Source organism: Trichosurus vulpecula, chromosome 3 (genome assembly GCF_011100635.1).
Source record: "Trichosurus vulpecula isolate mTriVul1 chromosome 3, mTriVul1.pri, whole genome shotgun sequence".
In the NCBI taxonomy this organism is placed as follows: Eukaryota; Metazoa; Chordata; class Mammalia; order Diprotodontia; family Phalangeridae; genus Trichosurus; species Trichosurus vulpecula.
The window spans coordinates 289,905,079-289,917,980 of record NC_050575.1 but is presented as its reverse complement, the minus strand read 5'-3'; positions in this window follow the sequence as shown (position 1 = coordinate 289,917,980).

The window sequence follows — 12,902 nt, the reverse complement described above, 5'->3', positions numbered from 1 at the left end:
CTTTCATGCCAGAAATTCCAATATCCCTTGCAACTTCACTAATTAGCATCTCCAGGGATGGCAAACTAATCAAATGCGCATTAGTGCCCCTTCCTGTAAAGTACCTGACCCTGTTCAGATTCCTTGAGCCCTGATGTTTAGAGTAAAGATGGACCCAGATCTACTTCCCCCATCAAATTGGTAAGAGTTCAGTTCAAGGGTATACCAAATTCTGAGTGTACCCTCTAGAAACACCATCATGGATTCCTTCTCCTGCCATGGCCTGAGGCCCTCTAGTGATATCCCTGGCTGTATCCTTTCCCTCCCTTCCCATTTCATTCTAGGGGTGTCAATCCTGGCTCCAGAGAGTGGGATTCATGGTTTGCTTCAGTTTGGGGCATCAGTTGCCATTTGGCAGTTCGATGCTGCCCTTCTTGCCTGTACCTCCCCATCCATGTTCCCTTGAGTGTCTCTAGTTAAATCACATGACCTTCTCACCTTAGACATAACTACTAAAAAGGCCTATGACTTTCAGCTTTGATTAGCTTACCTGATTCTTTAAATCTTTTTAAACTCCCAGTAACAGCCCCCAATATTGGCCTCATTTAAAGTATACTTGGAAAACTATGTAGTTAATACAGTTCTGAGCACTACATTTTAGAAAGGACACTGATATTCTAGAGAACATAAGAAGCCTAGGGCAGCCAGGACCATGGTGCCATATGAGTACCAGTTGAAGGAACTTGGGAAGAGTTAAAGAGGGCAAGATAGCTGTTTTTCACATACACAAAGGGTTATTACTTGGAAAAGATACCAGAAATGTTCTGATTGATTCCAGTGGGCAGAACCAGAGGCATTGAGTGCAGATTTAGGCTTGATGTGAACAAAAAACTTGTTAATGATTAGACTTATCTCAAAGTAGAATGAGCTGCCTCAGTGATAGTGTGCTCCCCAGCACTGGACATCTTCAAAGGCTGTTTGGCCATTTGCCAAGTATGTTGTTGAGATGATTCTTGTTCAGTCATGAGTCTGACTAGCTGGTCCTTGGGGTTCCTTCTCACTCTGAGATTCTGCAACTGTGTTGGTGATGGTGATGATGGGAGACAATATGGCAGCAGAGCAAATATCCAGTAGGTTTGGTATTGAATCTAGGAGATCTCAATTTAAAAAAACTCAGTTCACTCTAATATATACTATGTGCCCAGTGCTAGGCTCCAATAAGGGGCAGGAGAAGTAGAGGACATCCTCCCTTCCTTGAAGTAGCTTATAATTTCATGACGAGGTTTCTTTAAGACAATGAAGAACAATACAATACAGTAGACAATAACGTTCTACACTGAATAGAATTGAGTGCTAAAAAATGCCCCTCCACCCCCTACTTCTTATTGTTCTGGAGCCAGCCATCTCCCTTCCATGCTGGCAGTGAAGACTCCTGGTGAAGTTTCCCACTTCCACCAGTGTCCTGTGAGTCACTACCCCACCCTCAGCTTTCCTCCTACATGGTGAGAATCATTCATGCCTCCCTCACCCTCCTTCCCTGAATGTAAAAGTATAAAGCAAGGAATTGTCACACAGACAAAGTATGCTCTGGATAAGGAATTGGGAGGCCTAAATTCTAGATTCAGCTCAGCTTCTAGCCCACTGTGTGACACTGTGTGTGCACACATGCATGTGCGTGGGTTTGTGTGTTGTGCCCACATGTATGTGCGTATGCATGTGCATGTGTGTGTGTGTGTGTATGTGTGTGTGCATTGACCTCCCAGAGGCACTTATTGCTTTTGTTTCTGTCTGTAAAATGAGGATGAGATCTCTGTCTTGCCTGCTCTCATAGGGTTGTTGTGAGGCTAACGTGAAATAGCAGATATGATAATGCATTGGGAAAATGGATACTTAAAACAGTGTCCAAATGTAAGGGATTAGGTCAAATCAAATAGGCTTAGTGGCTATGGCCTATGGGAGAATCTGTGTTTTCTTTGTCAGGACAGAAGTCCTTAATCATTCTAATAGTAATGATGACAAATAGCTGACATGTATACAAAGTGCTTTTCTCACAACAAACTAGTTAGCTAAATAGCATAAATATCACTGGGGGCAGCTAGGTGGTGCTGTAGATAGAGTGCCAGGCCTCAAGTTAGGCAGACTCATCTTCTCAAGTTCAAATCTGGCCTCAGACACTTTCTAGCTGTGTGATCCTGGGAGAGTCACTTCATCCTGTTTGCCTCAGTTTCCTCATCTGTAAAATGAGCTGGAGAAGGAAATAACAAATCAATCCATTATCTTTGCCAAGAAAATCCCAGATGGGGTCACAAAGAGTCAGATATGACTGAAAACAACTGAACAACATTATTCTTGCCTTAAAGATCATAAGACTATGGGTTGAGGAGATTAAATAATTTGCCTATGATCTCCTGGCTAGCAAGTTCTAGGGTTAGGATTCTCAATCTTAATTCCAGTATTTTAGGCAGAAAGCTCCCATAGTTTTGACTTGATTTGAGGGACCATAGAGATGTTCTATCTCCTGAAATACTTCACATTTCCAGAGTGCCGTAAGATTAGTAAGGTACTTCCTTTATAACAAACTTTTTTTTGGCAAAGTGAAAGGCATTGGACAAATTAACCTCTCCAATCCCACCTAGCTCTAAGTTTTTGGCTCTCTCCTAAACAGTGCAAGTATTATTATTCCCATTTTAGAGATGAGAAAGATTGAGATCCTAAGAAGTCATATATGACTTGTCCATGACCACACAGCTAGTAAGGGTAGGATTCAAACCTGGGTCCCCTGACTCCAAGTTCAGCACTCGAGACATTATACCACACTCTCTCTCCTGCAGTCCCTGAAATTCTAGGATTAGGTATTCCTTCCTTTAGATTAAGACTTTGTGGTCTTTGGGAGAAACCTGTTCAAGTGCAGATGCACCAAAGAGATAGTGACACATGTTACCTATTATTAAAATCTTGACATGGATTCATTTCTCAACAGTTTTCCAAGTAATGTCTGCTTGAGGGCTGGGTCCTGAGGGAATAGCATGTGAGGATATGAGAAGAAGGAATAAGTTCACAGTATAAGGCACTGACCAAGGACAACAGATACAGTTGGATCGCTGAAGAAGGAGCCCCTGGATGGCCGGGATCAAGGTGTTCCTGAAACTGGAAACCCCATCCCCATTCTCAAGCAACCTGAGCCAAGATGAGACCCCAGCCACACTGAAGGAGGGGAGAGAGGCAAGCCAAGAATTTCGCCCTCCATCTTCTGGTGAGTGCTTTGGTGCAACCTCCCAATTTAAGATCTTAGATTTAGAACTGAAAGGCATTCTAGAGCTAATCTGATCCAAGCCCTTCCTTGTATAACTGAATTCCAAAGTGGGGAAACCACTTAGAGACTCATAGAGTGTTACACTGGAAAGGATCTCAACACTATTTCATTCACTGTTCACCAGAAACTCAGACTGAGAAGCGGAGAAGAGAGCCAGAGAGGGAAAGCTGAGGGTACCATGGACAGGGCTCACTCCTTCATGTTCATGCCTTGGAAAGTCTGGAGCCCTGGAATAAGTAGCTCAGTGTCGTGCATTGGATGGGGCTTGCTGTGGGCAGGTCACTTCATGGCAGGCACTTCCCTCTTTGGCTAGAGTATGACCATAGTTGTGGGCCGATCTGAAAGGGTCTCTGCAGGGCTGGAACCTGCAGTGCTGGGAATGTTAACAACTGCCTCCCTGGGAAGCACAGGGGGAGGATATGTCTCTGACAACTGTAGTGATAGTCATCACTTCTCCATCGCTGCTAATAACATGTTTAGCTTTCTCACTTGAGTGTTTGGCTGTCGCCTCCTACATGCCAGGAGCTCTGTGTCTCCCAGGCACCCAGGCGTGGGGCGCTTCCCACCCAGGAGTAAGAGTTGGAGTCTAGGTGCTACAGTGAAGGTGGTGGAGACCTGTGGGAGTCCCAGAAGCCATGGCCCTTTCCCATTCCCTGCCCCCTTCCCAATCACAGAATAAAACCACAAAAAACCCCTAAATCCTCTCCACTGACAAGGGAAATTAAAATAAGCAAACAACCAACATTCAGCAACAAGCAGCATTGTTCTTGGCAGTTTAAGTAGGGAATAGGGACATAAATTAAATTAAAAGCCCTATCTTTGCCCTGAAGCAGCTTGAGGGAGAGAGGAGAGACTATAGTCCTATTTAGTAAAGAGGCAAAGTTGAATCAAGTAACACTATAAGTGCTAGAATTATTTTTTTCCCTAGGGCAAAAACAATTGGGGGTGGTGGTATGCCTAGCAATGGTACCCAAGAACCAATGGAGGACCTCTTGAAGGATATTGGTTGCAGCAGGAAGGGAATGAGCTGTCCTCCCGCCCCTCTCCCAGAGATTGGTTTATTGGGTCAAACCCCATTTATCCTATGCTAGTCATCCTGGAATCAAGGACGGCTCTCCTCTTTGACTATCAGAGCTGATAAAAAATACCTAGTTCAACCTCCTTACTTTGAAGGAACTGGGGCCCAAAGTGGTATATGACTTGACATCCAGGAAGGGCAAAGATCAGGGACTAGAATTCAGGTCCCCTGAGTTATAGATTAATATTCTAACTTCTTCTTTCAAAATTAGGCACCAAGGGCAGTTGGCTCCCCAGTTGTTCTGCCTCCTGGTTGAGGGTCTATAAGACTTTGCGGGGAAGGATGACAGATCATGAACCAGCTAACAAATATTTACTGAGCTCCTGTTATGAGCTTAGCACAGGACGAGGTTGTTGCTAAGGATATATGGAGAAGTCTAAGATCTGGAACCTCCCTTCAAGGATCTTAACATCAATCAATCAGCAGCATTTGTTAAGTACCCACTATGTGCTAGATGTTTGGATACAAAAACAAAAATTAAATTATTCTTGACCCCAAACAGCCTACATTCTATGAGGGGAGACAAAATATACTTTAAAATATTTATACAAAATATATACCTAATAAATACACCCCTGTGGAAAGATGGGGCACAGGCATTCAAATAATCAAATGGATCTGTGGCTTCAATTTAGATATTCCTCCCAGCAATTTAAATCACAAGTCCACCCATGCTTGCCCATTCTGCATAACTCATGTTTATAAGTTCACCATGTAGGAGCACCCAAGATACTGGAGGCCTTCCATGCTTTCTCCTGACATCACAAGGCTACCTGCCTCACTCAAGCTGTCCACCTGTCATCTTTCATCATTAGTGTGTGACCAACTCATCTCCTATTCCTATAAAACATTTGCTGGACAGTGTCTTTTATGCCTATTCTTCTAAGTTACTCATTGGTTGTGTACCTGCTCATCCGCAAATGCACTTTTCCATACCCTCTGTGTAATATTCATTTTCAGTTCTTCAGAGACTGTTGTGTTCCATGCCTTGCAGTCATTTAGCAACACTGACAGAATGTTGGTGTTAAAAAGATAGGCTTTTTTTCTGGTAGAGTCTTAGGCTCATTAAAAGAGTTTTGCAGTTTGTTTTTTTTCTCTAGAAGGAGAAGGAGATTTCAGGGAAACACTAACTTTGAGAGTTGCCTCATGAGTGACTTTAATTCCAAGAGTTCCTGAATTCAGCTCTGAAATAGTCTGGAGCTTGATGCAACCAATACAATATCATCCACAAAGAGAGACATCTGAAGGCCCTCATCATACACAGAAAACCCCTCTTCAATTTGGACTCTTGTGTTGGACCTCCTTCACAATGGTGAACACCTTTAGTGAGCATGCATTTCCTTGTTTTATGTCTTACGTGATGTTTATTATCAGAGGGTCATTGAACAGAGTTGTTTCTGCTGATATGCCTTTCAAGGAATACTGAATGCTTATAATGTATAGATGGGAGATACCGTATTGGAAAAGAGAGAGTCAGATGCATTTTGTTCTACCAAATTGAATTTGAGGAGTCAGGATACAAACACATACAACTTACAATAGAAGGCTACATGTGATAAGTTCTAAATGGTAGGTGAAATTTAACATTTAATAGCATGGTTCATTGTTTTGAGAGGGGAAACTGAGGCAAAGGAGGAGAAGGAGTGAGCATCAAGGTAACCTGGAAGGCCAAGGGCAGAACTGAGCATAGAAACCATAAAACCATAAGTCCTGAACTAGACCCTGAGCTTTCTCTTCCAGGTTCCATTTACTACGTTTTTAGATTAGTCCTGAAACCTTTAGGGAACACTTCAGGTGTGGTGGGTGGCTATGACACAATGTCTCTAGTCTCCCTATACCTCCTGCATGCAACTGGATCTAAGGAGAGCCCTGAAGATAGTAGGCCCATAGTATTGGAATATAAAACTGGGGGTTTTAAGCATTTTAAAAGCCTAATTTTCAGGAACACCTTTAAACAGGAGAAGAATCTGTTATAGTACCTCCACCAAAGGCCCCATCTAATGTCTCATTGTAGAACTGGGGTTGCCCTGGGCTCTCAAACTTTCTTCTAGGAGGCAGAGCCAAGATGATGGAGAGAAACCAGGAAGTTGCCTCCCAGTTTTCCTCACAAACAACATTAAATCAAGCTTCTAAAAGAATTCTGGAGCAACAAAATCCACAAAAGATTCAATGAAACAACTTTCCATACTGCTCAAACTTTACAAATGAAAAGACCAGAGCAGAACAGAAAATTTGATCTTCAAATGCATGACTCAAAGAAGCATAAAAAGGTAAACAGGAAAGAGGAAAAAACCCATGGTATTCAATAAGGTTAAAAACTGTTTACATCCATGTAAGGGAAGATGATAACTCTTAAGAACTGTATCTCTATTAGGGCAGTTAGAAGGAGTATACTTAGAGGGTGTAGTTATAAATTGACTTTGATATGATGATTTAAAAAATAATTAAGGGGTGAGAAGAAGGATTGTACTGAGAGAAGAGAAACGGGGGAGGCACAATGGGGTAAATTATTTTACATGAAGAGGCATTAAAGACCTATTACAGTAGAGGGAAAGAAGGGAGGGGGTAAGCATTTCTTGAACCTTACTCTCATGGGATTTGGCTCAAAGAGGGAATAACATACACATACAGTTGGGTAGAGAAATCTGTCCTACCCTATAGGGAAGTAAGAGTGGAAAGGGGAAGAAAAGGGAGAGGGAGCTGAAAGAAGGGAGGACAGATTGGAGGAGGCAGTGGTCAGAAGCAAAATACTTGTGAGGAAGGATGGAATGAAAGGAGAGAAAAGTATAAAAAGAGGGAAAGTAGGATGGAGAGAAACATACAGTTAGTAATCATAACTGTAAACATGAATGGCACACACTCTCCCATAAAATGAAAAAGAATAGAAGAGTGGATTAAAAACCAGAATTCTACAATATATTGTTTGCAAGAAACACATTTGAAGGAGAGAGACACACAAAGAGTAAAGGTAAAAGGCTGGAGCGGAATATATTATGCTTTCTCTGAAGTAAAAAAAAAAAGCAGGTGTAACAATCCTGATCTCAGCCAAAGCCAAAGCAAAAATAGATCTAATTAAAAGAGACAAGGAAGGAAATCACATCTTGCTAAAAGGTACCATAGACAATGAAGTAATATCAATACCAAACACATATGCACCAAGCAGTATAGCATACAAATTCTTAGAAGAGGAGGTGAGTTATAGGAAAAAATAGACAGCAAAACTATACTACGGTGGACTTCAACTTTCCCCTCTCAGAACTAGATAAATTTAACCACAGAATAAAGGAGAAAGAAATTGAGAAGGTGAATAAAATTTTAGAAAAGTTGTATATAGTAGACCTCTGGAGAAAATTGAAAGGGGATAGCAAGGAATATGTCTTTTTTTCAGTGGTACATGGAACCTACACAAAAAGTGACCATTTATTAGGGCGTAAAAACCTCAAATTCAAATGCAGAAAGGCAGAAATATTAAATATATCCTTTACAGATCATGATGTAATAAAAATGGCATGTAATAAGAGGCAGTAGAAAGATAGATTAAATTAATTGGAAATTAAATAATCTAATCCAAAAGAATGAGTGAGTCAAAAATAAATCATAGAAATAATCAATAATTTCATCAAAGAGAATGACAATGAGACAACATACCAAAATTTATGGGATGCAGCCAAAACAGTATGTAAGGGAAATTTTAGATCTCTAAATGTTTAAATGAATAAAATAGAGAAAGAGCATGCATGCAATTAAAAAAGCTAGAAAAAGAACGAATTTAAAATCCTCAATTAAATACCAAGTTAAAAATTCTGAAAATCGAAAGAGTTATTAATAAAATTGAAAGTAAGAAAACTCTTGAACTAATAAATAAAACTAAGAACTGGTTTTATGGGGGCAAAACCCAATAAAGTAGACAAACCTTTAGTGAATTTGACTTTCAAAAAAGAAAGAAAAAACCCAAAATACCAGTATCAAAAATGAAAAGGGTGAATTAACCACCAATGAAGAGGAAATTAAAGCAATAATTAGTAACCACTTTGTCCAACTGTATGCCAATAAATCTGATATTCTAAGTTAGATGGATGAATATTTACAAAAATATAAATTGCCCAGATTAACAGAAGAGGAAATAAAATATTTAAATAACCCGTTTTAGAAAAAGAAATTGAACAAGCAAGCCATCAATGAACTCCCTAAGAAAAAATCTCCAGGGCCAGATGGATTTACAGGTGAATCATACCAAATATTTAAAGAATGATTGATTCCAATACTACATAAACTATTTGGGAAAATTGGCAAAGAAGTTCTACCAAATTCATTTCATGACACAAATGTGGTGGTTCCTAAACTAGGAAGAGCCAAAACAGAGAAAGAAAATTATGGACCAATTTCCCTAATGAATATTGATGCACAAATTTTAAATAAAATATTAGCAATTTTACATTTCGATCAGGTGGGATTTATATCAGGAATGTCAGGCTGGTTCCATATTAGGAAAACTATCAGCATAATTGACCATATCAGTAGTGAAACAAACAGAAACCATTTGATTATCTCAATAGATGCAGAAAAAGCTTCTGACAAAATACAGCACCCATTCCTATTAAAAACCCTAGAGTGTATAGGAATAAATGGAATCTTCCTTAAAATAATAGGTGGTATCTATCTAAAACCATCAGCAAGCATTATCTGTAATGGGGATAAGTGAGAAGGCTTTCTAATAAGATTAGGGGTGAAACAAGGATGCCCATTATCACCACTATTATTCAATATTATACTAGAAATGTTAGCTTTAGCAATGAGAAGAAAAAGAAATTGAAGGAATTAGACTAGGCAATGAGGAAACAAAACTATCACTCTTTGCAGATGATATGACAGTATACTTAGAGAAATCTAGAGAATCAACTAGAAAAACTTGAAATAAATAACAACTTAAGCAAAGTTGCAGGATATAAAATAAACACACATAAATCATCAGCATTTCTATATATGACCAACAAAGCCCAACAGCAAGAGATAGAAAGAGAAATTCCATTTAAAATAACTATACTATATAAACTATTTGGGAGTCTATTTGCCAAAACAAACCCAGAAACTATATGTCTCTTTTATCTGTCTATCTATTTATTTATTTATTCATCCATTTATTTATTTAATATTTTTAGTTGTCAGCATTGATTTTCACAAGAGTTTGAATTACAAATTTTCTCTCCATCTCTACCCTCCCCCCACTCCAAGATGGCATATATTCTGATTGCCCCGTTCCCCAGTCAGCCCTCCATTCTGTCACCCCACTCCTCCCCCATCCCCTTTTCCCTTACTTTCTTGTAGGGCAACATAGATTTCTATGCCCCATTGCCTGTATATCTTATTTCCTAGTTGCATGCAAAACCTTTTTTTGAACATCTGTTTTTAAAACTTTGAGTTCCAAATTCTCTCCCCTCTTCCCTCCCCACCCACCCTCCCTGAGAAGGCAAGCAATTCAACATAGGCCACATGTGTATCATTATGTAAAACTCTTCCACAATACTCATGTTGTGAAAGACTAACTATATTTTGCTCCTTCCTATCCTATCCCCCTTTATCCAATTTTCTCCCTTGACCCTGTCCCTTTTTGAAAGTGTTTGCTTTTGATTACCTCCTCCCCCTATCTGCCCTCCCTTCTATTGTCCCCCCTTTTTCATCTCCTTCCTCCTTCTTTCCTGTGGGGCAAGATACCCAATTGAGTGCGTATGTTATTCCCTCCTCAGGTCAAATCTGATGAGAGCAAGATTCACTCATTCCCCTTCACCTGCCCCCTCTTCCCTTCCAACAGAACTGCTATTTCTTGCCACTTTTATATGAGATAATTTACCCCATTCTATTTCTCCCTTTCTCCCTCTCTCAATATATTCCTCTCTCATCCCTTAATTCGATTTTATTTTTTTAGATATCATCCCTTCATATTCAACTCATCCTGTGCCCTCTGTCTATACATATATATATATGTATGTATGTATGTATATATATATATATGTATGTATGTATATGTATGTATATATATTCCATTCGGCTACACTAATACTGAGGTCTCATGAATTATACACATCATCTTTCCATGTATGAATGTAAACAAAACAGTTCAACTTTAGTAAGTCCTTTATGATTTCTCTTTCTTGTTTACCTTTTCATGCTTCTCTTGATTCTTGTGTTTGAAAGTCAAATTTTCTATTCAGCTCTGGTCTTTTCACTGAGAATGCTTGAAAGTCCTCTATTTTGTTGAAAATCCATATTTTGCCTTGGAGCATGATACTCAGCTTTGCTGGGTAGGTGATTCTTGGTTTTAATCCTAGCCCCATTGACCTCTGGAATATCATATTCCAAGCCCTTCGATCCCTTAATATAGAAGCCGCTAGATCTTGTATTATCCTGATTGTGTTTCCACAACACTCTAATTGTTTCTTTCTGACTGCTTGCAGTATTTTCTCCTTGACCTGGGAGCTCTGGAATTTGGCAACAATATTCCTAGGAGTTTTCTTTTGGGAATCTTTTTCAGGAGGCAATCGGGGGATTCTTTCAAATTCTATTTTACCCTCTGGCTCTAGAATATCAGAGCATTTCTCCTTGATAATTTCTTGAAAGATGATATCTAGGCTCTTTTTTTGATCATGGCTTTCAGGTAGTCCAATAAATTTTAAATGATCTTTCCTGGATCTATTTTCCAGGTCAGTGGTTTTCCCAATGAGATATTTCACATTGTCTTTCATTTTTTCATTCCTTTGGTTCTGTTTTATAGTATCTTGATTTCTCATAAAGTCACTAGCTTCCACTTGCTCCAATCTAATTTTTAAGGTAGTATTTTCTTCAGTGGTCTTTTGGACCTCCTTTTCCATTTGGCTAATTCTGCCTTTCAAGGCATTCTTCTCCTCATTGGCTTTTTGGAGCTCTTTTGCCATTTGAGTTAGTCTATTTTTTTAAGGTGTTATTTTCTTCAGTATTTTTTGGGTCTCCTTTAGCAAGTCATTGACTTGTTTTTCATGGTTTTCTTGCATCACTCTCATTTCTCTTCCCAATTTTTCCTCAACTTCTCTATCTTGCTTTTCCAAATCCTTTTTGAGTTCTTCCATGGCCTGAGACCAGTCCATGTTTTTCTTGGAGGCTTTTGATGTAGGCTCTTTGACTTTGTTGACTTCTTCTGGCTGTATGTTTTGGTCTTCTTTGTCACCAAAGAAAGATTCCAAAGTCTGAGTCTGAATCTGAGTCCATTTTCACTGCCTCTTCATATTCCCGGCCAACTACTTAACCCTTGAGTTTTTTGTTGGGGTATTACTGCTTGTAGAGTATACAGTACTTTGTCCCAAGATTGAGGGGCTACGCTGTTGTTTTCAGAGCTATTTCTATACAGCAAGCTCTGCCACACCAGTGCTCCTCCTCCCCCAAGAACCTCCAACCCAGACTGTGACTCAGATCTGAGCAGGCTCTGCACTCCCTCTGGGATCTGCCACTTAATTCCTCCCACCATGTGGTCCTCACCTCCACTGCCCCCGGGGATGGTGGCTGAACTGCAAACTCCTTTCACTCTGTCCCCGCAGTTTTTTCCCTGCTAACCTTCTCTGTTGTCTTTGGTGTTTGTGGGTTGAGAAGTCTGGTAACTGCCACAGCTCAATGATTCAGGGCCCTGTGGCCTGTTCCACCCAGCTCCCCAGTCTGGTTGGTCCGGGCGCAGCCCACGCTGGGTTCTGCTCTGCTCCCGCTTCATGCGATAGACCTTACCCAGCAACCATCCAAGCTGTCCTGGGCTGGAGCCCTGCTTCCCTCTGTGGAACCCCCTCTGTGGGTTCTTCAGTTCTAGAATTTGTTCAGAGCCATTTTTTATTGGTGTTTGGAGGGTCCTAGGGGAGAGCCCTAGGCAAAGTTCCTGCTTTCCAGTCACCATCTTGGCTCCACCCCCCAGAATACATATGAATACGATTACAAAACACTTTTTATACTAATAAAGTCAGATATAAACAATTGGAAAAATATTGGTTGCTCATGGGTAAGCCAAGCTAATATAATAAAAATGAGAATTCAACCTAAATTAATTTACTTATTCAGAGCCATGCCAAACTACCAAAATTATTTTATAGAGCTAGAAAAATAATAAAATTCATCTGAAAGAACAAAAGGTCAATAATATCAAGGGAATTAATGAAAAGAATGCAAAGAAAGGTTGCCTAGCCATGCCAGATCTAAAACCATATTATAAAGCAGCACTCCTTGAAACTATTTAATATTAGCTAAGAAACAGAGCAGTAGACCAGTGGGATAGATTAGGTACATAAGACACAGTAGTCAGTGATTCCAGTAACCTACTGTTTGATAAACCCAAAGACTCCAGCTTCTGGGATAAGAACTCTATTTGACAAAAAAACTGCTGGGAAGACTGGAAAATAGTATGGCAGAAACTAGGCATGGACTAGTACCTCACACTGTATACCAAGATAAGGTCAAAATGGGTACATGATTTTGACATAAAGGTTAATACCATAAGCAAATTAGGAGAGCAAGGAAGTTTAC